This window comes from Protopterus annectens, chromosome 2.part1, assembly GCF_019279795.1.
Source record: "Protopterus annectens isolate FY-2018-M chromosome 2.part1, PAN1.0, whole genome shotgun sequence".
NCBI lineage: Eukaryota > Metazoa > Chordata > Ceratodontiformes > Protopteridae > Protopterus > Protopterus annectens.
The window spans coordinates 421416891-421444629 of record NC_056729.1 but is presented as its reverse complement, the minus strand read 5'-3'; the positions used below and the strand labels follow the sequence as shown (position 1 = coordinate 421444629).

Sequence of the window (27739 nt, the reverse complement as noted above, 5' to 3'; positions counted from 1 at the left end):
ATTTTCTCCACTTTTTGATGACTGTCTTCACTGTGTTCCATGGTATATCCAATGCTGTGGAAAAGTTTTTGTACCTTTCTCCTGACTGATACCTTTCAACAATGAGATCCCTTTAATGCTTGGTAAGCTCTCAGCGAACCATGGCTTTTGCTGTAGCAGGCAACTGAGTAAATGTCAGGAAAATCCTACTAGGACAGCTGAACTTTATTTGGGGTTAATCAGAGTCTCTTTAATTGATGGCAGGTGTGTACCCAAGAAGACTGAATGCTGTAATTAAATCAAAAGGTAATTCAACAAAGTATTAGTTTAAGGGTGTGCACACTTATGCAACCAACTTATTGTACGTTTTTTATTTTTTCCCCCTAACATATTTGTTTATTTTTCAATTGAATTGTACAGGTTATACGTCACATTAAAGGTGGGAAAAGTTTTGAATTGATTTATTGCGGTGTCATTTTTTTATATCACAAAAACCTGACATTTTAACAGGAGTGTGTAAACTTTTCATATCCACTGTATATCATCAACAACCTCCTTTCTCCACATTTCCTACATGGGTTTGGGATGGTGTATCAACTGTTGTCATCTCCCTTGATTCACTGCCACTCTCCTACCTTCTTTGACAGTAATGCCAGACTCTCACAGGTCTTCTCTCAGACAATCAATCTTGTTGCTGGATACCCTTGTTTCTTCCTGACTTCATCCTGTATCTCCCAAATCGTCTACACTGCATCTTCAGTTTTCAAGCTCTTGTGCTCAAACTACTGTAATCTGTTCATAGGTTTATAGGTTCATACTAGGCTATCTGTCCTAGAGCATTTATAAGCCTAGCCAGAGTGTGTATGGCTTTCGCCACCCATATTAAATTAATTTTGCTATGCCCTTTTTCAAGGTTAGTATACTGTGTTTCTGTCTAACAGTGACACAGAAGTGATACCCGGGGTAAACCTACGATCTCCCATCCACTCATCAGGATTCCTCTTGAAGAGAGTCAATGAGGGACTCTGCCTAACCTGGACTGGGATTTTATTCCAGAGTGAAGGGAGCCTCTGGGTTATGAATCTGTCCCTCCAGCATGTCCTATTTATTTCAGTGCTGAGGTTCAAGTCCCTCGAGCGCGTAGCTCGATGGGATTTGGATTTTCTGAGGTGCAGCATGTCCATTAATTCTGGGTTGGACATGGCTTTATATGTCAGGCACAGATCGCCTTCTGAGCAGGCGGTATGCCACTGAGTAGAGCTGGAGTTTCTTTAACCGGGCAGCATACGGCATCTGTTTGAGCCCCTTGATCCTCTTGGTGAGGTACTTTTGGGGTCTTTCCAGTTGCTGCAGGTGTCTGGTAAGGTACATCCCAAAAGGGGCATTGTACTCAATTATGGGCCTGATGAGGGATGAGTAAAGAGGCACGATGACCTCCCCTGATCTAGATGTGAATCCCTTCATGATTAGGTGGGCTATATAAAATGTTTTTCTAACCACTTTGGCCACGTGGTTGTCAAATGAGAGATTACTATCAACTTGGGTCCCCAGGTCCCTAATTACTTCTTCTGTACTTAATGGATTACCACCTATGTGGTAATTTGTGGGCACTTTGTTTTTGCCAAAGGGGATGACTATACACTTTTTGGCATTTAGCTTGAGGCCATGGCTCTGGCACCAGTTGTCTGTTTCTATGAGGCCCTTTTGGAGGATGCTTGTGTCGGCTGAAGAGTCTATTATGGCACCCAGTTTGTTTGACCTTCTCAGAAATTGGAGCTACTTTGGCCTCTGCTCTAATGTCCTCATTTCTTACAGTGGGTGTCCTTCTGCCTATTTCAGGCACTTCATCTTCACACCTGTAGCTTCTTCAACTGCTCTGCCTTGCCAGGAAGTGATGGGTAGAATTGGACTTTATAGCCTAGTAATCTGTAACAGGTTGGCATAATGGTTAAGGTGTTTGTGTGGGGCACTTCTGGCATAATGGTCAAGGTGTTTGCCTCTCAAGCACAAGGTACAAGGTTTGATCCTGACCTCCAGCAAATGCCTTTGTGGAGTTTGCATGTTCTCCATTTGTTTTTGTGGGATTCATCCATCTCCAAAAAATATGCTGGGTGTTTCTACCTCAAACGCGACCAAAAACTGAATGGAGTCATAAGCAGCAGCACATACTCTATATGATCCTTATCATGTGAAGAGTTGTGTAGACCATCTGCTTTATACATCAGTTGTGATGAGCAGTATCCTTTAGGTAAGAGAACACAGATCACAGACTATGTCCCATGTCAGGGCTAGCCACTCAGCAGTCTAAAAATTGATTCAAGGTGAATTGGTAATGTTGATTAATAGTACAACGCACACAGAGAGTTTTCATGTGGAAGATTGCAAAGTATGCTAGAACCTTTGAGAAATTGTTATGGATGTCAGTGCTGTAGGTCAGTAATTAAAGGACTTGCAGCATTCCTGGCACGTACAGTACAGCATCAAAAATGCAACAGTACATAAGGACTGCTTAGCTTACCCAGACTACATGTCCCTTACTTGCTGAATAAACAGTTGATGGAATTAGTTAGCAGTCTGTATTCTCTTTTTCCTCAATAGAATTACACATTTTCTTTATCTTGCACTGAGTTTTAATCTGTCATTAATCTGTGCATTTAGAGGACACTGTTATGCACAAAGAACATTTTGCTCAAGTATATTTCGGAGTAGATGAACCAGATTGTCATTAGCGGTAAAAGAAATTTAGTTTGAAAATTTGATTTGGAAATTAGCAACACATGAGGGCAGCTGGGTACTCCAAAGAAATTTTGTACAGCTACCCTTCTGCACTTAACTTCTAGTTAGATAATGCGTATAATCACAAAAAGAACAAACATACAAATTCATTTTAAACTCACAAAGTCCTAAATTTTATAATGAATTCCGTCAGCAGCAAGTTCAGCCTAAATGTTCTTTCTGTGACATCCATTGCAGTGGCCAGCCTGGTTTAATTTTTAAACAGCCATGTCTTGGATACATAGTTTTTATTTAACATTTTTCTGGTGAACCCTTTCCATCCCGTGTGCTGTCCCAATGCCCCATGTTTAATCTCCACAAAAAGGTGGTGATGGAGTAGTAGCATCCTGGTACAGTGCTGTACTGATATTAAACAGTGATTTCCCCCTTTGGCCTACATTTAATACCAGTGCACAGCACACCGTGAGATCACTGGGTTTATGTGCTAATTCTTCATTGCAGACAATCTGCCTGAGCAAGAGTCCCTGACATGCACCAGGAAGCACATCCTGGCAGAATCCAGTTCTTAACTTGAGATGGAAAAACAAGTGTTTGAACCATTCCTGACACACAGTTATCTCCTTTAGTGCCTAGGTCTTGCACTTGAGCCATGGTCTGCTGAATGACATTCTAGGCTCCCTCTTCTTTCACCATGGAGCCATCTAACTCGCAGAGCCTCTTTATCATAGCAGTCTGTCCACTGCTTAAGATGAACAGCTTGTAACAAGTAATGGCTAGTTATAATGAAGTTTTGTACCATGATAACAATGTTTATACAGAAATTGCAAGCACAGCTGAAGAACATTAGTTTATTTTCTGTGCTGAGAACTGTGCGATTTGTAGCTTAGAGTACACAGTGAACACGTCACAGTAGTTCTGTGAAATGGGAACAGTTGATTTTTTTTTTTTTTTTAAGTCAAATCCTGATATTTTCGAAGTGCAGGTAGTTATGTCATAGAGGTCATGGAACTGTGAGGGTAAGGACATTTCTCCTTAACTCGAAGCTGCACAGTCCTAGAATATGTAGAAATGTGGGAGTGAGTGGGGGACAGGGTTTTCAGGCAGCTTGCCTTCCTACAAAAGCACTTTGGCTAAGTGTGTTGAAATTGCTGATATTTGTTTTTGACTTAACAAAGTTGAAGACACCCAGCTATGATGTTTTGCTGTAGACCCATATAGCTTTTCTTGAGGAGTTGATAACAAACTTCAGCTGTTGAGGACATGAGGTGTCCTGAAAGTCTGTCAGCAACTTCAGGCTCCCTAAACAGATTTCTTAATTTGAGCTCATCCACTATAACATCTACTCACAAAATAACAGCAACTTGTCTTTTGTTCCAGGTCTTACTTATTTAATTTCAGTCCTCACCTTGCTGAACGCCCTATCATAAGCTTCTCTAAGAGTAGTTATCTGATCCAGTTTCTGTTGTTGTACCTGTGCTTAGCCTCACAACACCATTTTGCTAGCTTTAAGGTTTCAATGCCAGACACCAAGCCTCACTGTTCTTTAATGACTCTGTCAGCATTTCTCCCCTTCTTTTTGTTTGGCAGTGGTAAAATAAGTAAATAAAAAATGGATGAAAAATGTGCTGATTTAAAGGTCCCATAAGAAGTCAAAACAAAGTAATAAGATGTTCTTTGTGTTTCACTGTTGAAACATTTTGGTAGGTAAAGCCTGATCCAGCACGTACCGGACTCCAAAAGGGTCTCCGTAGAGGCCTGCAATGGTTCTTCAGCTGTCATCAGGGGCTGCCTATGCGCCTCACTGAGTTCCACTGTACAAGTGGACACTTGGCTGGCTGACTTCAGGCTTGAGTCGTCTGAGGGCCTAACCTTCTGTGGTCTCTTTCCTTTTCCTTTCTCTTTTTCAGAATTTCCACAGTAGGCTGACCAACGGACATCATTTCGCGTTGGTAACTACTCTCCCTGAAATGCCTAGCTACAAATTCAGCTGTTCTACGGATGATCCAAGCATTAAATAAGGCACAGAACCGACATCCGGGAATGTCATGGTCTGGGCCTAAACAAGTTACACACAGATTATGAAAGTCTCAGTGTGGTATTTGTTTTCTACAATGAAGACAGTTATTCACTTTTTCAGACATCAGCTTAAGTGCAAGAAAAGGTTCCCCAATGGGGCACTTAGCTTTAGTAGGTTTCTCCCCTCACTCTGGCAACGGCTGAACAGCGCACTTGCAAACTGCTTCTGCTTCGGGTTTCATGGCAAGAAAGACTGATGTAATGTAGTTGGCTGCCTCTTTTTATAGCCCTGATGACCTGACCTTAGTCTCAGGTGACTGACAGCCGACACAGGAGGGAAATCCTTTACTTTGGTATTCCGGCCGGCCGAGAACTACCCAGCAGGGATAACCCACAAGTGATGACCGCAACAGTGAATACACTCGAACATCTAGATTTATGGTAAGTGTACACAACTGTACTTTTCTCAGTGTAATAATAAAAGCTTACATTTAAGTGCATCTGGAGGTAAAGTAAATCAGTGGCACTGAAACAGTAACAAAATGGCACCCCTCTTTAATGAGCCTGCTTTGTGAATGTGTTAGTGCCAACCCTGCTCTCCACATTCCCACTCTTTATTGGTTTAGCTAATTCCTCTGGCAAAGTGTTTATTCAGAACATTCGGCAGTTTGTCATCATAATGTATCAACTTTCCTTCTCTCATTGGTATTTTCCATCACTTTATCTGTGGAAATTTATAACCATTCTATAACAGTTTTGACTGTTTTCCCCCACAATATATACTTCACCATTTTTCTCATTTGTTTTAATGTGTTTTTTGGCCCCCTTGCCCAACCTCAAGTCCTCATCTGGCTACTTACTTCCCGTGCTGCCCGTTTGTTCCAGTTTAGGATCAATAACTAGAAAGTGGAACCAGGTATGATCAGCTCTGAAATGTGTGATATTCAGAAAGATGAAAGCGCTTATCTGTTGTTTTAGATTTTTTAAAAAGTGATCAGTTGTATTAATAAAAGACTTTTGGAAGTCCACATGGGCTGTGATGTTCTTCGTGTTTCACTGTTGCAGTCATTACATTTGGGTAATCCTGCTGGCAGGTTGCCCTCAGTCGGCCTGAATTCCAAAGTCCTGGGTCCTGCATCGGCTGCTGTTACCCCATCCCTGACATCAGGTCGTCAGGGGTATAAAAGATGCGGCCATTTTCTTTAGTCTTTCTTGCCGTGTGGTGCCTGAAGCAGAAGCAGTTTGCAAGTGCTGGTCGGCCGACTCCTGAGATTTTCGTGTTCGAGTTTCAGATCCGAAGTCTTCAATAAAGCTAAGTACCCTGTTGGGGAAACTTTTTTCTTGCTCCAGACCGATGTCAGAAAAAGTTAATAACTGTATTTCTTGTGGAAAGCAAATACCTCATAAGGACTTTCATTCTTACTGTATTCCTTGCCTAGGCCCTGATCACAACATTGCTGATTGTCAGTTTTGTGCTAGATTTAACCAATGCACTATTAAGCGTCAGTATGATTTTGCTTTAAACTATTTTGGACGCCGGTTTAATTATCCAGAAATGTCGTCGGGTAGCCATCCGACTACCGGAGTTCACAAAAAACGCAAAGAAAAGAAGAGAGATAGACAGCCGAGGTCCAAAACCGATGACAAAGCTTCTCCTAAGCCAGTCTCCGGTTCGCCGGTTCTCAGTGAGGCGCTTTCGCAGCCCCTGATGCCTGCTATTTTAGAGTCGCAGCCTGCTACCGACTCCCACGTGGAGTCAGCCATGCCGCTGGAAACTCAAGGTATTGGAGTCTCGGATACTTTTCCTTCAGATGGGTCCAGAGCCGCTGAGCAGGCACCGGCTTCTGAGGGTGTATTCAGACCTAAACATCTTTACATTAAGCCAACCTCGGCTTCAAAGTCAAAGTCTAAAGCACCTTCTAAAGCAAAGAAACAAACTCAAGAGCCACGTGGACAGGCCTCTGTGCCCAAAAAACAGATGCTCAAAATGGCCAAAGACTTAATTACCTTGATCAGGGGTTCCCATCCCCCTCCTGATAAGAGGCCTAGGCAAGAGACTGACTATGAATCTTCAGACCAGGTTTCTATTTCTTCTGATTCCTCTTCTGATCAGGAATATTCACTTCCCCCTGTGAGGATTCTGATGCTGAAGAATCTATACCTTCAGCTTCTCCTCCAGAGGACTATTCTTTCAGGGAAACCTTGCATACCATGAGGGAGCATTTCCAATGGGAGAGCCAAGATTTTTCAGAATCTAAAAAGAGGCTCAGGGATTTCCTTTTACTACCTCAACACAGGCCACTAGCCATTCCACCTGTGCTAGATATTGTAGATGATGTGTTTTCAGAGTCTAGTCTTACCCCTGACTCCTTACCTCCAGCTCCTGTTAAGCCTGACAGATGTTACAGGGTTCCTGACTCTCATAAATTCCTTTTTAAAAACCCTGCTGCAGACCCAGAAACTATTTCACAGGGTCCCAAAGGAGTTAAGGCTTCTGCTGAAAAAAACCCTACCCCCTCTGACAGAGATTCTAGGGCACTGGATAGATGGGGAAAAAAGGTTTACACATCTGCTACCCTGTCTATAAGTGCCTTAAATTGTCAGTTTCATATGCTCAAATATCAGCAACATGTCATGGCATTGCTTAAACAGAAAATGTTATTAAACTCTGAATGTGCAGGAAACAAGGAAATGCAGGATTTATTGCATGCAGCTGAACAAGTTGGAAAACATACTTTGCAATGTGGTTTTGATTCTTTGGAGGACTCCTGCAGGGCCGCAGTTACGGGTTCTGTGATTAGGAGACATGCTTGGTTAAAGGAACAAAATCTGCCTGATCATGTCAAAGTTAAATTATTAGATACACCTTTATAGCATGATGCTTTGTTTGGTGTTAAGGCAGAGGAGGTGTTAAAGAAAATGGAGGACAAAGCTAAATCTATGCAAACTGTCAAAGATTTTTTACAAGTACAGCCACCTAGGTTTAGTAGACACTGGCCGTCAAAGAAATGGTCCTTTCCTGTGTCAGACAGACCTCAAAGGGGCAGATCCAGACGCCCTAGAGGCAGATCCCAGGCGCAAGGTTCCTACAGGTCAAAGCAATGGGGTGCTTTTGCCTCCAAAGTTGGAGAAGACAAATCACAACCATACAGGAAACAGTCCCAATGACTTCCCCTGCCTGCACCAAGCACTTATCTCCTGGCAGCACCCTTAGGGGGGAAAATTAGCACTTTTTTCTCAAAATTAGCACATTATAACCCAGGACAAGTGGGTTCTAAATATCGTGTCACAAGGGCACAAGTTCCATTTCCATACCCTGCCAAAGGCAAACGGCTGGCCAGATCTGCCAAAAAAATCAATGGACAGAGGCACAAAAACAAGTCTCATCCCTCATGGACATGGGGGCCATTCAACAAGTGCCAGAGCAAGAGCAGGGACAAGGATTTTACTCAAGACTGTTCTTGGTACCCAGAAAGGACTAGACTTGGAGACCAATACTGGACCTATCTATTCTGAGCACATTTCTGGATATACCAAAATTCAAGATGATGACTTTGCAGCAGCTTCTGCCCATGCTGGGCAAGAACGCTTGGCTGTTGACTCTAGACCTAAAAGAGGCATACCTGCATTCCCAATCAGACAATTATGCAGAAGATACCCCAGATTCAAGGCTGGCTCAATGCATTACCAATTCTCTGCACTGCCCTTTGGCTTATCTACTGTGCCCAGGGTCTTTACAAAGTGCCTGGCACCAGTAATTGCATTCTGCAGACAAAGAGGAAAACAAATATATCCTTACTTGGACGATTGTCTAATTCAAGCAGAGAACAAGGACATTCTTCTACAGCATCTGGCATTTGTGAAAAGACTTCTAACATGCCTAGGGTACACAGTCAACGAAAAGAAATCAAAACTAGTACCCTCTCAAGAGATAATATTCCTGGGTGCAAGCTTAAATACAACTGCCCAGATGGCTTATCTCACACCAGACAAACAAAGGCAACTTACTACCTATTTCAAAATGTTGGCAACAAAGGCCTTGATATCTGCAAGAAAAATTCTGCAGGCTTTGGGCTTCATGGCATCCTGCATCCTACTAATTCCATATGCAAGACTGCATATGAAGAAACTTCAATGGTACCTAAAAAGTGTTTGGACTCAACATTGCCACAGCCTGGAAACAATGATTACTCTTATTCCCTGCCTACAACAGGAGTTTTGATGGTGGGCAAAGGCTTATCACCAAAACAAGGGACAGCCATTCACATTACCCCCCCCCCCCCACCAGACAGACACTAACAACGGATGCATCAGATTATGCCTGGGGGGCCCACATGGCAGGAAGATGCATTCAGGACACATGGTCCTCAACCCAAATGCATCTACATATCAATCAAAAAGAGATGCTAGCTGCCCTGACAGCCTTCAAGGACCTACTTCATCCGGGACTACTGATAAAGACAGACAACACCATGGTCATGCGGTATATAAACAAGCAGGGGGGCACACATTCTTACCCCCTTTGCAGACTAACCATGACTTTGTGGGACACAGCATTAACTTACCAAGTACATCTGCAGGCACAATTCCTGCCAGGAAGGAAAAATACTCTGGCAGACTAACTAAGCAGAAAACTCATGGATCCCCATGAGTGGCAGCTGGATCCACAAGTCTTCCAGCATGATAACAAGGAAACTGGAATGCCCGGACTTAGATCTATTTGCCTCCCCTCACAACTACCAGCTAAAAAGATTCTGCACAAGGACTTATCACAGACAAGCATGGAAAGTGGACGCCCTATCTATCAGCTGGAAAAACCTATCAGTATATGCCTTTCCCCCACTGCCTCTCATAGGTTCATAGGTTCATACTAGGCTATTTGCCCTAGAGCATTTATAAGCCTAGCCAGAATGTGTTTGGCTTTCGCCACCCATTTTAAATTTATTTTGCTATGCCCTTTTTTGAGGTTAGTATACTGTGCCTCTGTCTAACAGTGACACAGAAGTGATACCCGGGGTAAACCTACGATCTCCTATCCACTCATCAAGATTCCTCTTGAAGAGAGTCAATGAGGGACTCTGCCTAACCTGGACTGGGATTTTATTCCAGAGTGAAGGGAGCCTCTGGGTTATGAATCTGTCCCTCCAGCATGTCCTATTTATTTCAGTGCTGAGGTTCAAGTCTCTCGAGCGTGTAGCTCAATGGGATTTGGATTTTCTGAGGTGCAGCATGTCCATTAATTCTGGGTTGGACATGGCTTTATACGTCAGGCACAGATCACCTCTGAACAGGCGGTATGCCACTGAGTAGAACTGGAGTTTCTTTAACCGGGCAGCATATGGCATCTGTTTGAGCCCTTTGATCCTCTTGGTGAGGTACTTTTGGGGTCTTTCCAGTTGCTGCAGGTGTCTGGTAAGGTACATCCCAAAAGGGGCATTGTACTCAATTATGGGCCTGATGAGGGATGAGTAAAGAGGCACGATGACGTCCCCTGATCTAGAAGTGAATCCCTTCATGATTAGGTGGGCTATATAAAATGTTTTTCTAACCACTTTGGCCACGTGGTTGTCAAATGAGAGATTGCTATCAACTTGGGTCCCCAGGTCTCTAATTACTTCTTCTGTACTTAATGGATTACCACCTATGTGGTAATTTGTGGGCACTTTGTTTTGCCAAAGGGATGACTATACACTTTTGGCATTTAGCTTGAGGCCATGGCTCTGGCACCAGTTGTCTGTTTCTGTGAGGCCCTTTTGGAGGATGCTTGTGTCGGCTGGGGAGTCGATTATGGCCAGTTTGCAGTCATCTGCGAACTTGGTCAGCCACAGTCCTTCTGTGTTGGCCTGTACCTCCGAGAAATATATACCGAACAAGAGAGGTCCCAGGACTGAGCCTTGTGGGACACCACTTGTAACTGGTTTGGAGTCTGACATGGCTCCAGCAATTCTAACCATGTGGGTTCTGTCCTTGAGCCAATTTGCAATCCATCTAGTGACATAGGGGTTTATATTTAAGCTGGTGACCTTATCTATAATGCCCGAGTGGGGTATTGTATCGAAGGCTTTTGCGAGGTCCAGGTAGGCTGTGTGGACCACCTTCCCCTCGTCAATGGCCTTGGTGACTGTTTCAAAGAAATCAACCAGGTTTAAGAGGCAGGATCTGCCCTTAACAAAGCCGAACTGGGTAGGATCCAGTGTTTGTAGGTCCCCAATATCTTTATTTATTAGGTCCATGATGATCCTTTCCATAGCTTTGCAGACCAAGCTAGACAGGCTTATGGGGCGATAGTTTCCAGGATCCGTTGAGTCACCACCTTTATGGAGAGGGACCACTGTTGCTGTACGTCACTCTTTGGGCACATATCCTGTAGTAAGGCTGAGATTGAACAGTAGTTTTATGTTTGGGTTTAGCTCTTCTTGGAGTTCATGTAGGACGCAGCCCGGGACACCGTCTGGTCCCATTGATGCTGTGTTTTTTGCTTTGGAGAGGGTGGCTCTTACCTGAGCATCTGAGATGTCAGGGGGGCAGCACTCTGCTGGGATAGATATTTGCCCTTTTGGTGGGGAGTTTGCTGAACCTGTCAGCTAGGATGTTGGCAATGTCTGTGGGTTCGTGTATTTTTGTCATTTTGGACTAATTCTGAGCATATCTGTGAATTACCACCCAGGTTCCTAACATAACTAAAGAAAGCCTTGTGATTATCCTTAGTGTCCTGTGCAATTTTTCTCTCGAAGCTGGCCTTAGACAATTTTATGTGTGCCCGTAGTTTTTTGCTAATACTGATCAGTGATGCCTTCCCTTTTTGGGATTTTGCTCTATCATTTAGTAGCTTCCTCCTTCTATTGTACAGTTTGTTTATGGCTGGGGTCCACCAGACAGGACGTCTGCCTTTGGAGGATTGGGTCTTGGTTTTATTTGGGATCGCATGATCCATGCATTCCTGAAGGTGTTCATAAATGCGTTTATAAAGGATTCTGCGGTCTGGGCCATATTTTCCACAGGCCCAGGGGCTTTGAAGGATTCCACCTCAGTTTTGAGGAGTGTGAAATTTGCTTTAGAGAAGTTTTTCACTGTGGTTTTCTGGGCAGGGGGTGGGATCGGGATGTGAATATCCAGTAAGATTAGTTTATGGTCTGATCTTACCAGTGAGGGATACACTTCTGGTCTGGAGCATAGAGTCCCCATGTTGGTGATGATCAGGTCCAGTATGTTTTCCCCTCTTCTGGGAGTGGTAACAAGTTGTTCCATAGCATTTGAGTTTATAAATTCTAGGAACCTTTGGGCTAGGGTGTTGGAGCTAGAGTAATGCCCCCAGTCTATGTTTGGGTAGTTGAAGTCACCCAATATAATGGTGTTTGGAGAGACCTTCATATTTTCCAGTGTTCTCAGGAAGGCCGAGTGGGGTTTCTGGGTTTGGGAGACAGGCTGCTCACCGTGACCCTCTCCTTGTTCAGCCTGGTGAGTGGGACGTCAGTGTGCCTGACGATAGAGTCACCTATTACAAGTGTATCAGGTGTGTTGTTTAGTCTTAAGGGCTGTGACTGTTCGGCACACTGGCTTTGTGAGATATGTGTTGCACGTGTTTTGTTTTGGGGTAGCGGCTGCTTGGGTGTCTGCTTTGGAGGTCTCTGCTGCTTCGGCAGATCTTTATTTAGAGCCTCCGAGTATGTTTTTGTGTGATTATGTGTTTGGTTTGCTGTCGTGGTAGGTCTATGTGAGACTGGAATTGTAGTGAGTGTGGTTTCCTTCTCCTCCTGACTGGTTATGCCAGTACTGAGTTGAGAGAGCTTAGCCTCCAGTTTGGCTATATGGTTGCATCTCTCACATGTGTTGGAATTTGTTGGGAGGAGGAGAGGGTTGTCTGTGTACATGAGGCAGTTGTAACATTGCCTCAAGATTCCCAGATTCACCAGCTGGACCGGAGAGAAGATTGACAACTCACCTTTGGACATGCTAGAATAATATTGGGAATTCCTTAATAATTGAAAACCAGGGCCAGTGGGGAGTGAGGGTGTAGTGCTTTTAATTTTTAGTGCTGACTTATATAATTGCTTTAGTGAGCAAGTGCCAGGTAACTTAAGTGCAATGTGTTACAGGTAACTTAAATGCAAAAATGACAAACAGTAACTTTCTTTCAAGTGAAACAAGGAAATAAGTACAGTAAGCAATGCAGATATCAGTAGTGATCCACAGAAGCGCTGAGAAGCCGCGTATTAGGTGGAATTAGCGTTCCAGGGAATTAACAAGCAAACAAACAACAAGCATATAAACAAAGCTAGATTCAGCAGGCCTGAATCTAGTCTATGCTACAGCAAACAAGGTGTACCAATTTCAGTAAGATACAGTTCAAATATTCAGGCACTATAAATCTTTAACCAGAAATTCCCAGCTCAGAAGGGCAGAGTCCAGCCTCTTCTCCCACAAGAGTGCAGACCACGAACCTTCTTAATGTAAATAACTGGCCTGAAGCCCAAGTGCTTAAACCAGAACTAATACACTTTAAGAATAACAGACACTGGGCTCTCAATCAGCAGTTCCCAACTTAGAAGGATGAAAGCTACCTGTCCTGCCACCACAGTGCATGCCACAAACCTTCCTAATGTATAACAACTGGTCTGAAGCCCAAGTGCTTAATCCAAAAAAACTTAGAATGATAGCTACACTTTAATCAAGTTACTACCAAGCAGTAATAAATACAGTTGAATACTTTAGAGAATGCCTGGATTAGTGCTCAAGTTACACAAACAAAGCTAGATCCAGCAGGCCCGAATCCAATCTATGCCACAGCAAACAAGGCACCAACTTCAGTAAGAAGCAGTTCAGATATGCATGCACTATAAGCCTTTAACCAGAAATTCCCAGCTCAGAAGGGCAGAGTCCAGCCTCTCCTCCCACAAGAGTGCAGACCACGGACCCTCTTAATGTAAAATAACTGGCCTGAAAGCCCAAGTGCTTAAACCAGAATTAATACACTTTTAGAATAACAGACACTGAGCCCTCAATCAGCAGTTCCCAACCTAGAAGGATGTAAGCTACCTGTTCTGCCACGACAGTGCAGACCACAAACCCTCTCAGTGCAAAACAACTGGTCCGAAGCCCAAGTGTTTAAACCAAAAGGCTTAGAATGAGTTACACCAAGCAGTAATAAATACAATTGAGTACTTTTAAGATGATGCAAAAGTAAAAAAGTAGGTAGAAACACAAGTACGGTAAAAGCAGATAAAAATTTTTTTTTCTGAATAAGTGCTGAGATCAAAGAAACAGATTTGAGTGCTGAAACTAGAGAACTGGCTAGTTATAAGAAAAAAAAAACTAAGCTAGAAGGCTTCCCTCCAACACAGAAGGGCTTGGGGGCTTAGAAGCCTACAAATAGTCTATACCACTTAACAGGAAAGGCAGGAAACAAGCTTAATTTTTTTTTTTTCTGTTTCCCAGATGCTCTCTTTGTACACAGTAGGAGTGCCTGAAATCAGAATATGATCTCACTGCACTCAGTTGATTGAGCAAATGAGATGGGCCCAGAAGGAGTATCCAAACACAAATTTACAAGAGGGGCGGGCAGTTGCAAGGCCACTAAGATTAACACCAAAACCAAACCAAAAACATGGAGGGTGGGTGGGACTAACTGAAGAGCAGAGTCAAAACTTCCAGTTCAGTTAATATTCCTTCCACACAGTTAAAATCAATTTAAATACTGTATTTTTTTGAAAAAAAAAGAGCAGATAAAGGTACTTAAATTTTCTTATACGTCCAGTTGAATACAGCAAGTCCTTAGCCAGCCAAAGCTGAGGTTTTTAAGCAGAAAATATTTCACACTGTACCACTTAAATAGGCAAGGACAGGAAATCAAAGAGTGTGACTACCCCCACACCTGTAATTACTAGCAAATAACAAAGTTCAGCAAACACTGACTAACTACCAGTTCAGTTAATATTCCTTCCACACAGTTAAAATCAATTTAAATACTGTATTTTTTGAAAAAAAAGAGCAGATAAAGGTACTTAAATTCTCTTATACGTCCAGTTGAATACAGCAAGTCCTTAGCCGGCCAAACCTGAGGTTTTTAAGCAGAACATATTTCACACTGTACCACTTAAATAGGCAAGGACAGGAAATCAAAGAGTGTGACTACCCCCACACCTGTAATTACTAGCAAATAACAAAGTTCAGCAAACACTGACTAACTTCCAGTTCAGTTAATATTCCTTCCACACAGTTAAAATCAATTTAAATACTGTATTTTTTTGAAAAAAAAAGAGCAGATAAAGGTACTTAAATTCTCTTATACGTCCAGTTGAATACAGCAAGTCCTTAGCCGGCCAAAGCTGAGGTTTTTAAGCTCTCCTCCCCAAGGTACTCCTAAAGGTCAGACAGGAGAAGCCAGAAATGATACTGATTGACCCAGACTTGCCCCGCCAGTACTGGTTTCCAATCCTAAAGGACCTATCTCAATGCCCAGCTTGGACCTTACCTCAAATACCTCATCTACTGTCCTAGCAAAACAATCAGATCCTGCACAGCCAACTCAGTACTTTAAACCTGGCAGCATGGCGGATAATGTAGTCATACAAAACACACCTCTCAGTAAAGCTGTGATGGATGTCATTTTGGAGGCCAGAAGGCCTAGTACTAGAAAATCTTATGCTGGAAAATGGAAAGAGATTCTGTGCTTGGAACCAGTCACAAGGAACTGATACAGCTGTGCCAAATATTCCTCAGATTTTGCAATACTTAACTGAGATGCTGGACAAAGGCCTATCTTTTTCATCTATTAAAATTCATGCCCCAGCCATTTCGGCTCATTACAATACAGAGCCACCAATATTTTCTCATCCCTTATTAAAACAGTACCTCAGAGGAGCCAAAACTTTAAGGCCTCCAAGGAGATCACCAATGCCTGCATGGGATCTCAACTATGTCTTGGAAAAACTCACCCTGCCTCCTTTTGAGCCAGCTGTTACTGCGGATATAAAGTTTTTATCTTGGAAAACAGCTCTGCTCCTAGCAATAACTTCTGCAAGACGAGTTTCAGAGCTACAGGTACTCATGGCTGTGGAACCTTTTATCATTTTTTATCCAGACAGGGTCTCTCTGAGGACAAACCCAACATTTATGCCTAAGGTGGTGTACAGTGTGGCTCTTAACCAAATTATTCATCTGCCAACTTTTTATCCAAATCCACAGAACAAGAGGGAGAGAATTCTGCATTCTTTGGATGTACACAGACAGCTTAGATTCTACTTGGACAGAACCAAAGTTTTCAGAAAGACAGAGCAATTACTAGTGGCATGTGCTGCAGGATCACAAGGAAAGGCCATCTCAAAGCAGACTATTTCAAAGTGGATAGGCCACTGCATTCATTTCTGCTACTTACACCATGGCAAGCCAGTGCCTAATGGCATTAGGCCACATTCAACCAGAGCTGCAGCCACTTCAGCCTTTCTCAGGGGAGTACCAACGAAGGACATTTTAGAGGCTGCTACTTGGAGTTCAGTGCACACCTTTACAAAGCGCTATCATCTGCCACTCTACTCTAAATCCAGGGCAGGCTTTGCCACTGCAGTTCTGCAGGGCCAAATAGCCGCTCCTAATGCTGTTTAGCTCCAGCCTCCCATCCATAGCTTTGGGACTTTACCCAAATGTTATGACTGCAACAGTGAAACACAAAGAACATAGTACAGTTGTGTACACTTACCATAAATGTAGATGTTCGAGTGTATTCACTGTTGCAGTCCAGGTTACCCACCCGCCATCCCCCTTTCTTCTGATGGAACCTATCTTTCCTTCTCTGATTTATACAACCTATGTGGTGTATTTGCTTGTAGATGAAGGTAAAGTTTATATTGCTGCATGTATTTACATATATATATAAATTTTGGCTACCCTTTTAGGGGGCACCTGACATCTGGGACAAGAAAAACTAAAGAAAATGGCGTCGGCCGCATCTTTTATACCCCTGATGACCTGACGTCAGGGAATGGGTGACAGCAGCTGACGCAGGACCCAGGACTTTGGAATTCAGGCTGACTGAGGGCAACCTGCCAGCAGGATTACCCAAATGTAATGACTGCAACAGTGAATACACTCGAACATCTACATTTATGGTAAGTGTACACAACTGTACTTTTTAGATCCTTTTATTTTTGATACTTTGAGATAAGTGTTATCACTCTGTCTGTTCCCCCACCCATTTGTAATTGATATCTGTGATGCTGAGGAAGTCCAGAGTGTGCATAAAGCTTACTTTCATGACCTCTTTAAACCTACATGACTTCACTAGGCTGGCCACATTGACATTATGGTTCATAGTAGTTATTAGCCTAGTAACAACCCAAGGCCATGCAGCCCAAACCTTTTGGGTCCTGAGTATATCATGGGCGTCTGTAAGGGGGAGTAGTCATGTTAGTAGGGAGGTAACTAATGATTTGTAGGGGGATAATACTTTTCTTATTGATGGCTTCTGTCTATAAGGGTCATGGAGGTTAGACCTGGGTTAAATTTACGATCTCCCATTCAGTTGTCAAGGTTTCATTTGAATGGGGTCAGGGATGAACTCTGTTTTACATAGTATGGGGATCCTTTGGGACACATATCTGTCTCTCCAGCATGTTTTGTTTATGTCACAAGCAAAGTTAATCCCTAGATTTAGTGTTTTTGGTGCTGTTTGTTTTCCACATGTGCTACCGATCAATCAGGGCTAGGTCTGAGGAAGCCCAGGCAAAGATCCCATCTCAGCAGCCTGTAGTGGACTGAGTACAGTGACAGAGCCTTTAGGCAATCAGTGTAAGACAGGGTATTCATGCCCTAAATTCTCCTGGTGAGAAACCTTGGTGGGCGTTCCAACTGATGCAAGTGACTGGTTAGGTACATGCCAAAGGGGGCATCGTACTCAATGATAGATCTTATAGGGCCAAGTAGAGTGGTACTATAACTTCTTTGGACTTGGATGCCATACCCTTACCTAGAAGTTGGGTGACATAGAATGATTTTCTTACTGTCTTAGCTATATGTTGTTTAAAGTTCTGTTTACTGTCTACATGTGTTCCTTGATCCTTTACTACTGGGTCAACTCTTAGGGAGTGATGGAGTAATTAACTTGGGTTGACAGTTTCCCAAATGGCATTATAATGCATTTTTAGCATTGAATTGTAGGCTATGGCTTTGGAAACAGTTATCTGTCTGTGTTTAACCTTCTTGCAAGACATTGGTGTCTTAGGAGGAATCTATAATAGCTCCCAATTTACAGTCATCTGTGAACTTGGTGATTCAGTGGATTTGAAAAACAGGAGTGGGCACAGCATGGAGCCCTGAGCTACTTCGCTGGTGACCAGTCTCTTGGTGGAGGTGGTCTCACTGATCCTGACTTCTTGGGTTCTGTCTTTGAGCCAGCCAGCAATCCAGTGAGTTATACAGGGATTTAGGCTTGGCTCAGAGAGTTTGTCAGCAATGCTTGAATGTATTATATCATATGCCCTGGCCAGGTCAAGATATGCAGTATGTACTGTTTTGCCTTTGATGTTCATCGTGTTACTCTGCTGCAGTCATTACACTTGGGTTATCCTACCGTCAGGCGGTCCAGCAGTCGGCCAGAGTTCCAAAGTCTTGGTCCGGCGTCGGTTGCTGTCACCTCCTCCCTGAAGTCAGTGCAACAGGGGTATACAAGATGCAGCTGATGCCATTTTCTTCAGTCTTTCTTGCCGTGCGGTGCCCAAAGCAAAAGCAGTTCGCAAGTGTCGGTCGGCCGTCTCCTGAGATTTTCATTCCGAATCCAGAACCAAAGTCTTCTACAAAGTTAAGTACCCAGATGGGGAACCTTTTTCTTGCCTCAGACCAATGTCAGTAAAAGTTAGTAACTGTATTTCTTGTGGGAAGCAAATACCTCATAAGGATTTCCATTCCTATTGTATCCCATGCCTAGGCCCTGATCACGACGTTACTGGTTGTCGGTTTTGTGCTAGGTTTAACAAGCACACTATTAAACATCGGTTTGATTTTGCCCGAAATTATTTTGGTAGAAAATTCAATTACACCATGCCATCGGAACTTCCGACGACCGGAATACATAAAAAGCGCAAAGACAAGGATAGGCATCTGAGGCCCAAAACTGACGACGAAGCCTCTTCTAGGCCAGTCACCTGTTCTCCGGTTTTCAGCGAGGCGCCTTCGCAGTCCCTGACGACCGCTTCTGTAGAACCACAAGCCGCCTCTGACTCCCATGTGGAGATGGCTGGGCCTACGGGCGCACAAGCTCTTCAGCCTACCAAGACTAACCTTTAAGAGGGATTCGGAGTAGCTTTGCAACCCACAGCTACAGAGGGTGTCTTCAGACCTACTCAGTTAAGCATTAAACCCTCAGCTAAGTCTAAGCCTCCTTTAAAGTCAAAGAAACAAATTCAGCATTCTTCAGGACAGGCCTCCATGCCTAAGAAACAAATGCTCAAAATGGCCGAAGACCTAATTACTCTGATCAGGGGGTCCCATCCCCCTCCTGATAAAAGGCCAAGACAGGATGCAGACTATGACTCATCCGACCAGGTGTCCATCTCTTCTGATTCATCCTCAGACTTAGGATACTCTTTACCCCCTTATGAGGATTCTGATGCTGAGGAATCAATTCCATCAGCCTCACCGCCTGAGGACTACTCCTTTGGGGAAACCCTACATACCATGAGGGAGCATTTCCACTGGGAAGGCCAGGATTACTCACAATCCAAGAAAAGGCTCAGAGACTTCCTTTTATTACCTCAACACAGACCCCTTGCTATTCTGCCAGTGTTAGATATTGTAGATGATGTGTATACTGAATCCAGCTTAAATCCTGATTCCTTACCTCCAGCCCCTGTTAAACCTGACAGATACTACAGAGTCCCTGACTCACATAAATTTCTGTATAAAAGCCCTGTCGCTGACCCTGAAAGTGTTTCTCAGGGACCCAAAGGAGTTAAGGCCTCATCAGCCAAGAATCCAGTTCCCTCTGACAGAGATTTCAGAGCATTAGACAGATGGGGAAAAAAAGTATACACGTCTGCAAATTTAGCAATGAGAGCCTTAAATTGCCAGTTTCACATGCTAAAATATCAGCAATTTTTACTGTCTCAGTTAAAACAAAAAATGCTTCCAGAATCAGATTATTTTAAAGAAATGCAGGATTTATTGCATGCAGCTGAACAAGTGGGAAAGCATACTTTGCAATGTGGTTTTGATTCTCTAGAGGCCTCATGCAGAGCAGCAGTTACAGGCTCTGTTATTAGAAGACATGCTTGGTTAAAAGAACATACGTTACCAGATCATGTTAAAGCAAAATTATTGGATGCACCTTTGCAGCAGGATGTGTTATTTGGAGTTAAGGCAGAAGAGGTATTGAAGAAAATGGAGGACAAGGCAAAATCTATGCAAACGGTGAAGGATTTCTTACAGGTTCAGCCTCCTAGATTTAGCAGAAACTGGCCAAATAAGATTTGGTCCTTTCCAATTACAGACAGACCTCAAAGGGGAAGATACAGACGTCCAAGAGGTAGAGGTCAAACACAAGGTTCTTACAGGCCTCGACAATGGGTTGCATCAGGCCAGAAAGAAGGGGAAGACAGGCCACAACCATATAAAAAGCAGCTCCAATGACTTCCCACTACAGCTGCCAAACAAATCCGTCTTGGCAGCCCCCTTGGGAGGAAAACTGGCACTCTTCTACCACAATTGGCAAATGATCACCAAAGACAAATGGGTTCTCAACATTGTATCTCAAGGTTACAGGTTACACTTTCACACTCTGCCAAGGTTAAAAGGAATGCCAAATCTGCCACCAAATCAATGAGCAGAGGCTCAAAAACAAATTACAGCACTCATGGATATGAGAGCTATTCAAAAGGTACCATCACAGGAGCAAGGACAAGGATTTTACTCAACACTCTTTCTGGTATCCAGAAAGGACAAAGCCTGGAGGCCCATTCTGGATCTTTTATCTCTAAACAGTTACCTGGATGTTCCGAAATACAAAATGTTAACATTACAGCAGCTTCTTCCCATGCTGGGCAAGAAAGCTTGGCTCATGACTTTGGACCTCAAAGAGGCATACCTGCATGTCCCTATCAGACAAAACTGCAGAAGATACCTCAGATTCATAGCTGGTTCAATGCACTACCAATTCTCTGCACTGCCCTTTGGCTTATCTACTGCGCCCAGGGTCTTCACAAAGTGCCTGGCACCAGTAATTGCATTTTGCAGACAGAAAGGAATTCAAATTTATCCGTACCTGGACGACTGCCTGATTCAAGCAGAGAGCAAGGACACTCTTCTAAAGCATCTGGCGTTTGTAAAAAAGTTATTAAGTTGCCTGGGGTACACAGTAAACGAAAAGAAATCAAAACTAGTGCCCTCACAAGAGATTATATTCCTGGGTGCCAGCTTGAACACAATGGCCCAGATGGCTTATCTCACGCCAGACAAACAAGGACAACTGACTCAATACTTTCAATTGATGGCAACAAAGACCCAGCTCCCTGCAAGAAAAATTCTGCAGGCCTTGGGTTACATGGCATCCTGCATACTACTAATTCCATATGTCAGACTGCATATGAGGAAACTACAATGGTACCTAAAGAATGTATGGTCTCAACACTGTCAAAGTTTGGAAACAGTTATACCACTGATCCCTTGCCTTCAACAGGAGTTTCAGTGGTGGGCTCAAGCTTGTCACCTCAACAAGGGACAGCCTTTTACACAACCCACAGCCAGGCAAACACTGACAACAGATGCATCAGATTACGCCTGGGGAGCACACATGGCAGGCAAATGTATTCAGGGCACGTGGACCGCAGAACAAAGGCATCTTCACATCAATCAAAAAGTGATGCTAGCTGTACAAAATGCGATTATAGCTTTCAAGGACCTGCTGCATCCAGGACAACTACTCCTAAAGACAGAACACCACAGTTATGTGTTACATAAAAAAGCAAGGGGGCACTCACTCCTACCCCCTATGCAGACAAACTATGACCTTATGGAACACAGCTATAAACCTTCAAGTTCATCTGCAAGCGCAATTCCTGCCAGGAGAGAAAAACACACTGGCAGACGACTTAAGCAGAAACATCACGGATCCCCACGAATGGGAGTTGAATCCATTAATATTCAGAATGATAACACAGAAATGGTGGAGCCCGGACATAGATCTGTTTGCATCCCCAATAAACTGCCAGCTACAAAAATTCTGCACAAGGAGTTACCATCCACAAGCATGGAAAGTGGATGCCCTCTCATTCAGCTGGAAGAACCTACAAGTATACGCTTTCCCACCACTACCTCTCCTGCCAAAGGTACTCATAAAAGCCAGGCAGGAAGAGCCAAAGATTATCCTGATTGCACCAGACTGGCCATGCCAGCACTGGTACCCAATCTTAAGGAGTTTAGCACAAGAACCACCCTGGATTTTGCCTCAAATCCCACATCTGCTGACTCAGCACAACAAACAAATACTACACAGCCAGCTAAAGACCTTAAACCTAGCTGCATGGAAGATTCCTTAGTCAAGCAAGCAATGCCTCTCTCCAAAGCTGTTATGGATGTCATTCTGGAGGCCTGAAGGCCTAGTACCAGGAAAGCCTATTCGGATAAATGGAAGAGATTCTGTGCCTGGAACCAAGTTCACAGCCTTGACTTTCTTGTACCAAACATTCCTCAGATAGTGCAATACTTAAATGAGATGCTGGACAAAGGACTCTCCTTCTCATCCTTCAAGATCCATGCCTCTGCTATCTCTGCTCATTACAATACGGATCCACCAATTTTCTCTAATCCTCTGTTAAAACAGTACTTTAGAGGGGCTAAAAACATAAGACCGCCCCATAGAGCCCCTACTCCAACTTGGGACCTCAACTTTGTTTTGGAGAAGCTAACTTTACCTCCTTTTGAACCAGCCAACACAGCAGAATTAAAATATATAACTTGGAAAACTGCTCTGTTACTGGCAGTAACATCAGCACGAAGAGTTTCAGAATTACAGGCTCTAATGGCAGTGGAACCTTTCCTCATTTTCCACCAGGACAGGGTGTCTTTATGAACTAACCCTACTTTTATGCCAAAGGTGGTATCCAGTGTGGCTCTAAACCAAACTATTCACTTGCCAACTTTTTATCCTAAACCACAGAATAAAGGGGAGAGACTACTGCACTCTGGACATTCACAGGCAGTTACGCTTCTACTTGGACAAAACCAAAGCTTTCAGAAAATCAGAGCAATTATTGGTAGCATATGCTGCAGGAGCACAGGGAAAAGCCATTTCAAAACAGACTATTTCAAAATGGATAGGACACTGTATATGTTTCTGCTACACATACCATGGAAAACCTGTACCTAGCAGCATTAGATCTCACTCCACCAGGGCAACAGCCATTTCAACTGCCTACCTCAGGGGAGTACCTACCAAGGATATTTTGGAAGCAGCAACTTGGAGTTCTGTACACACCTTCACCAAGCATTACCATCTGCCTCTATACTCTAAATCCAGAGCTGGCTTCGCCACTGCAGTGCTGCAGGGCCTTATAGCCACCCCTAATGCCTTATAGGACCAGCCACCCTTCCTCAGCTTTGGGATTCTACCCAAGTGTAATGACTGCAGCAGTGTAACACGATGAACATAGTACAATTTTGTACCTACCATAAATGTAGATGTTCGAGTGTAGACACTGCTGCAGTCCAGGTTACCCTCCCTCCTTCCCCTCTTACTGGCTGGTACGTACCTATGTCTTCTACCCTTACTACCTATGGGGAGTATTTGCTGGTAGCTATAAGTTGTTTTTTGCTTTTCTTATGTATGTTTTATTAGTCAATTAGAATTGCCTACATATTTAGAGGCACCTGACATCTGGGGCAAGAAAAACTGAAGAAAATGGCTTCGGCTGCATCTTATATACCCCTGTCGCACTGACGTCAGGGAGGAGGCGACAGCAACCGACGCCGGACCAAGACTTTGGAACTCTGGCCGACTTTGGGACCGCCTGACGGCAGGATAACCCAAGTGTAATGACTGCAGCAGTGTCTACACTCGAACATCTACATTTATGGTAGGTACAAAACTGTACTTTCATTGCCATGGTGGCCCTGTTAAAGAAGTCTTCCAGGTTAAGTAGGCATAACCTTCCTTTAACAAAGCCAAATTGGGATGGGTCTAATGTCTGTAGGTTGCCAATGTCCTTGTTTATAATTTCTATGATAATTCATTCTATGACTTTGCATATTAGGCTTCTTAGACTGATGGGTCTGTAGTTTCTTGGGTCGGTTGATGGTCTACCCTTGTGGAGGGGAATGATTGTTGCAGTTCTCTATTTACTTAGAATGTAGACTGTTTTAAGGGTGTAGTTGAAGAGTGCCTCAGCCAGTCCTGATAGGTCATGTTTTAGGTTCTTCAGGCAGCAAAGTGGGATAGGATATTGTCAGGACCCATAGAGGCGGTGCTCTTGGCTTTAGCAATTGCTGCCAGCACCTGGTCCCTGCTAATATTCAGGGGAAGTATGTTGGAGAAAATTTCACCTAGTGGAGCTGGGGGCAGTGGGGGTAAAGGTTGAGCTGAATTTATCAACAAGTACATTTGCTGTATCACCCTGATCTCTAAAGGTGACACTGTTCACCAGTTCAGCACATTGCTGTGTGTTAACTTTAGAATTCTGGACACAGCTGAAGAAGGCCTTCTGATTGTCCTAGTTTTGTGAAGCTATCATCATCTCATAGTTGGCCTTTGTAGACTTAATTAGACCTCTTAATTTATTGTTTAATTGTATAAGAGAGCACTTGCCTTTAAAGGAGTTGCTGTTCCAAATTTTGGCCATGAGCTTTCGTCTTTTCTTATATACCCTGTTTAGGTGGGGATTCCATTAGCGGGATTTGTTTGTATAGGGACTGTGTGAATAATTCTGCATATGTAGCTGTGGTCTCAGGGAAAGCTCTGAATTTTGACAAACTGTCACTTATTCAGATGTAGTTTGCCCTAGAATAACTGTTACTGGTTTAGCTGGGTTTTCTGGGTTGATTTTTACTTCAAAGCAGACAGCTTTGTACTCTGACCTCAGTAGTGAGAACATGACACGGGAGAGGTGCAACACACTCCCATGTTGCTGAGTACCAGGTCCAGCATGTTTGATCCTGTGGTTGGAGCATGCACTGTATGTTCCATGGTGTTTGTGTTAATAAAGTCCAGAAAGCATTGTGCCTGCGAATTTGAGGCAGTGCAAGTTTCCCAGTCTATAGGGATAGTTAAAGTCAACATACATGGTGACCTGTAGGTAACCATGATATGAGGGACCTTATCTATGGCGACTTGTATGTGAATGAACGCCATTGTATCATTCAGTTCAACCAATCTGGAGGTACATTTGTTGTTAACTTAGATTGAGACACCTCCACCAATGGCCCCAATCTGTGCTGTTGTTGTTCTAAATGTGTGGAAGGCACTGTAGCCGAAGTAATTTCTATGGTTTTAAACTAAGTCTTGGTCATGGCACACATGTCTACATTCTCCAGAGAGAGGATGGCTTGAAGGGTGTGGAGTTTTTTGTTAGTTTCCTATCACTGAACAGTAACATCTTAAGGTTGCTTGGAGACTTTTTTACTTTGTCGGTAGATTTGACTTTTTGGCATTGCCTAAAAATGGTCTAAGGGGTGGATAACGTTTTACCCAATATCCAAAAGTCTGGGGGGAAGAGGTGCAGCCCATCTTTGGCAAAGCAACATGGTCTGATGACCATGCCCTCCCATGCTGACAGATTTTGAATCCACCTGGAGTGACACCAGAAACTTATCAAGTTATTAAAATTAGTCATTTAATGTTCATACAAGGCTCTTACATGTTTGTGACTCATATGCTGAGAGATCCATTATGCCTCTTTCATATACGCAGAGTGAGGTACATCTCAGGTCATTTACACCTGCATGAACTGTGATAGAATCACATTGGTACCTGGGGTGTAGTGATTTGAGTGCATGTGTGATTTTGTGGATCCTGGCTCCAGACAGGCAACTAACTGTTGTCTTTTCCTTGTGTGATCTGGTAAGTGGGGCATCTGTGTGTGGCACAATGGTGTCTCCAGTGAAGAGAATATTAGGCAAAGTGTATGCTTGCTGTATGGGCTTTGCTCTTGTGATACCATTGAATGTAGGCTTATGTGAGATGTTTGGTGTGTGTTTTAGTGACTGCTGAAGAGCAGTGTTGCCATTTGGCAGCTTTGGAGGTATTTGAGATTTGGGAAGGTTTCTTCTAAGTGCCGCAACATAAGACAATCTGTGTATGTGGGGAGCAGTGTGTGGTGGATGCCATACATTCGATCATGACTGCCTGGCAGAGTATCAGCTTTTCTGGTTCTGTGCAGTGTCAGTAAACCCTCCCCAACTCTTTTGTTTGCAATTGCTGCCTTGATTTGACAATCGTCTGTTTTTTAGGCCCTTTAAACTTTTTTATTAAGTTATCACTTAAGACAGAAGCAAACATACATTATCATAAAAGAAAACAAACCATTTTAACATTTTTACATTTAAGTATGATACATTACATATGTTTTCCTTGCGATTGCCATCAGTCCAACATGACAAAAAAAATTGCTGAATTCCTGCCTTCCCTTAAAACCTCACTCCTTCTCCTCCTAAATATTATTATGCGTGTATTGTTCCACAATTTCCATTTACTTCTATGTAATTTGCACCTTCCCATTTCTAATTTTAGGTCCTTACCTTGACCCACCAAAGAGGAACTCCCCATTTGAAGAGTAAAGTTTTGTGAAGATTTGCTAGCAGGTTTGTGAGACACTGAATGTCATGTTGAGCTGTCATCTGCAGCAATGGCAAGTTAGTAGCTTCCATATCCCTGGCCAAAAGGAGATCTATTATTAATATTTATTTACTTATTTATTTTCAGCTATTTATTAATTGAATCCACTGACACAACTGTCCCTTTTCGGGGGTGGTCCAGGAGCTCTGCCTGGTTAAGTGACTTGCTCAGAGTCACACAGTAGGCATATGAAGGTGGAAGGAATCAAACTCTGTATCCTGGGCATAGGAAGCAGCTGATTAACAAACTCGGTTTTAGTTCTGCATACTAACTGCCAGACTTAAGGGGCATCTTTATGGAAAGTTTTACCCTACACTCTTTTGGAAGTGAATTTGTGTGCTCTGTTTCTTTCTTGCTTCAAACTTCACTGGGTATCCCATCGTGAACATCCATCTCATACCTTGTTCAAGTTGAGGGGAATGCCAGGCACTTGATTCTGTCCTCTTCTTCATGATTACCTTCTCAGATGACAGATAGCCTTTTTATGAGTGTGCTTGAATCATTGATAGCACAGAGTATAACCAACATATCAGCAAACCAGTCTAACCAGAACTTGATTTTTTAAGTGAACTGTTTTGGTTCACACTTTACTGATGTGAAAGTTTAATGTTTGATAGCCTTGTTTAAGAATTTCAGGTATTAGTATTAGGCAACTAAAAGAGTGTTCTGTAAAATTGTAATTAAAGAAAGTACAGTTGTGTAAAATCTTAACATAACAGTAGATGTTCTTCTCTTCACTGTTGCAGTATTCTTTACTATAGGGATCTTCTGCCCAGTGTAGCCCAATGTTCAGCCAGTATACCTTATATATGCCATTTGTCACACATACGCTTCGCACACAGGACATAGGGCATAAAAATGACATATGGAAGCAGTTACCCAGAATTTAATTGCTCCTTTAGTGAACAGTCTGCATAGGACAATGGAATCTGTGCACATCCTGAAGGAGAAAATGCAGAAGAAAAAGGGGAGGCCCTCAGCCAGAAGGGAATCAAAATGAAAAACTGGAACAAACAGGAACGGGTTGGAGGAGGGAGTGCATACTGCAACAGTGAAGAGAAGGACATCTACTGTTATGTCAAGATTTTACACAACTGTATTATGTTCTTCTATATCATTGTTGCAGCATTCTTTACAATAGGGAGAGTAACAAAGTTCAAGAAAGAGAATGGAAAGTGGAAGGCTGAGAAGAGCCCT

General features: G+C 43.2%; 1 protein-coding gene across 1 annotated transcript in view; it reads left to right on the top strand.

The window, feature by feature from the left end:
- The window catches only part of ZNF827 (zinc finger protein 827), a 1349262-nt gene that overhangs the window by 497458 nt on the left and 824065 nt on the right, over positions 1 to 27739 (top strand). The gene's annotated exons all lie outside the window — the stretch shown is intronic.